Genomic DNA, 2468 nt, shown 5'->3' with positions numbered 1-2468 from the left:
TTAATGAACTGGCATCTCTCTGATGACATACTTAATATACCATTTGCGAACTATATAAGATTAACAAATTTAAGCAATTTATTCATAATTACACATAAAGTTAAAGCAAATGTTAAATGATTTCAAGTTTATTTTATTGCACTAGACTGATGTTTATGTCTTATGCATTGCAGGTTTTTTTTCTGATTGGAAAAGAAAAGAATTTAATCGGCAATGGTGTTGTCATCTTTTTCCTGTTTACAAATAAAAGGTGATTTAAGGTCAAACAGTCTACATCGGATATTTCAAAAACCGGTCAGTTGATCTGAATGAAACTTACGGGAAAGTTTAATCAAGTTACAAAGAAGAAATTTTTTGTGTTATTGACAATCCAGTGAAGGGTGTAAATTTGAGGGGGTTTTTTTCATTTTTTGAGGACCCAGACTTAAATATCTTTTAAAAAAAGACAAATGGGTCTAAATGAAACATTCTATAATGGGCCTACTTTGTAAAGGTCTTGTAAAAAAAATGATTAAATTATTGTGACGATTGGGAGTAGGGTGTGGATCTGAGGACCATTGAAAGGAAAATGTCCAGGACCAAATATTTTGAAAACGGATCAACTGAATGAAACATTCGGAAAAAGTTTAACCAAGCATACAAGGAAGATTAAATTTTTCAGAGATTCCAGACGTAAATATCTATAAAAAGTTTTTAATTGGTGTAAATGCAACTTTCTATGATAGTTTGGATAAAGATCCAGTAAAGAAATGACCTAATTGTTGTGATGATCCGGCATGGGGTATGAATATGAGGACCATGTAAAGGAACGTCCCTGACCAGATATTTCAAAAATTGGTTAACTGATCCGAATAAAACTTTCGTGAAAGTTTAACCAAAGTTACAAGAAAGATATTATGATATGTAGGGGACGATCCAGGGTACTGTGTAAATTTGAGGGTCTTTTAAATTGCTTACGTCACTTTGCAGAATAGTTTTTCATGGTGAAATGAAGAAATGATCCAATTTTGGTGACGATCCGCAGTAAGGTGTGGATATGAGGACCATTAAAAGATTTTTTGTTGACAATTGATTAAATTATTTAAACTCAATTTGCGTTTTTTGTAAAGTGCATAAACCAGTTACAGCTAGGTTAAACTCAAAACTACTGTGATATGCATGAACAATTTTGCTTTAAGTCATTGAATCGCTATGAACTAAAAATGCACTTTCCTGTGTAAGGTCAGCCCATTTAGTGCGCAATGATTGCGATCCACGATGAACTTCGCTCATTGCAGCCATAGTTCAAGTCTCACTAATAACGTCGCTGTGAACTTGGTTTTCCACTTAATTAAATTTATATTGGTTTTCCGTTTTTGTTTGTTTGTTTGTTTTTTTGTTTACTTTATACCTTTTAACGAGTTTTCTTTAGCAGCAGCAGCAGCAGCAGTAGTATTAATAAAACCTTACAAAACTAGAGCAGTCATTCCATGAGTGCAGACCTCCGGTCTATTCCTCAATACCAAACAATACGTAGGCCGATGATTCAGGCATATTCAGCTTCTTGAGTGCAGTAGCATCCCTTCAAGAAAATAATTGAATCACGTAGGCCTACCACTCGTATTCAGGCATATTTATTTTTTGAGTGCTACCCCTGCCTGTGGCCGAATACGAGGTGCGATTCCAATATTTGTCTTTTGTGCTCGAAGGGTGAACATCGATTTTCCATGACCTTGCGCAACTCCACTAAATGTTATGATGAGGCCATTCATTAGTTTTTGCGTAATCTTGCGACAGGGAGACAGCGATGAATACATAACCTCCTCTGAGGGAAGTAATAAATGATAAATTTATATTTCTAAGAATGCTGTTCTTCACGAGGCCCCTGGTATTGGTCAGGTGGGATCGATTGCGTGGCCTCTCATGGGCTGCCTGATCTTCGCTTGGGTCATCATCTACATCTGTTGACGAAGGGGCATCAAATCATCCGGAAAAGTAGGAATTCTTTTTTTTAAATTTCTACACTACTGAAAGCGTTTATCTTATTGACATGATAATACATTTGAAAATCACGTAATATCTAATAGGCCTACTTATTTATTTATTCATTATTATTTCGACATGCTTATATGGCGCTGTACGAAGCACAGTGCCTACTTGTTACTAAACTTACTTTGCAAAACAAAAACAATAAAGTGATTAAAAAAAAATTTAAAAAAAACTCTGAGAAAAGGCACTCTTTAAGACGAGTTTGAATATAGAGGTGCATGCCGATTCCGCTTTTCTCAAATCAGAAAGTGCGTTCCAAGTATATCTGGAGCGGAAAAAGAAAACACCAATCATCGCCTACTTTCGTCTTCGATTTCGGAACAAAAATTAGGGTGGAATCATTAGAGGAACGGAGTCGACAACATTATTTTAGTCAAAACAAAGCTACTGTTCCAACTCAGTTAAATTACAGTATTAATATAATATAAAGGAATATTTTA

Source organism: Anneissia japonica, unplaced genomic scaffold (assembly GCF_011630105.1).
Source record: "Anneissia japonica isolate Jap-2015-1 unplaced genomic scaffold, ASM1163010v1 scaffold287633_len19488_cov125, whole genome shotgun sequence".
Lineage (NCBI taxonomy): Eukaryota > Metazoa > Echinodermata > Crinoidea > Comatulida > Comatulidae > Anneissia > Anneissia japonica.
Note: the sequence above shows the minus strand (reverse complement) of the source record.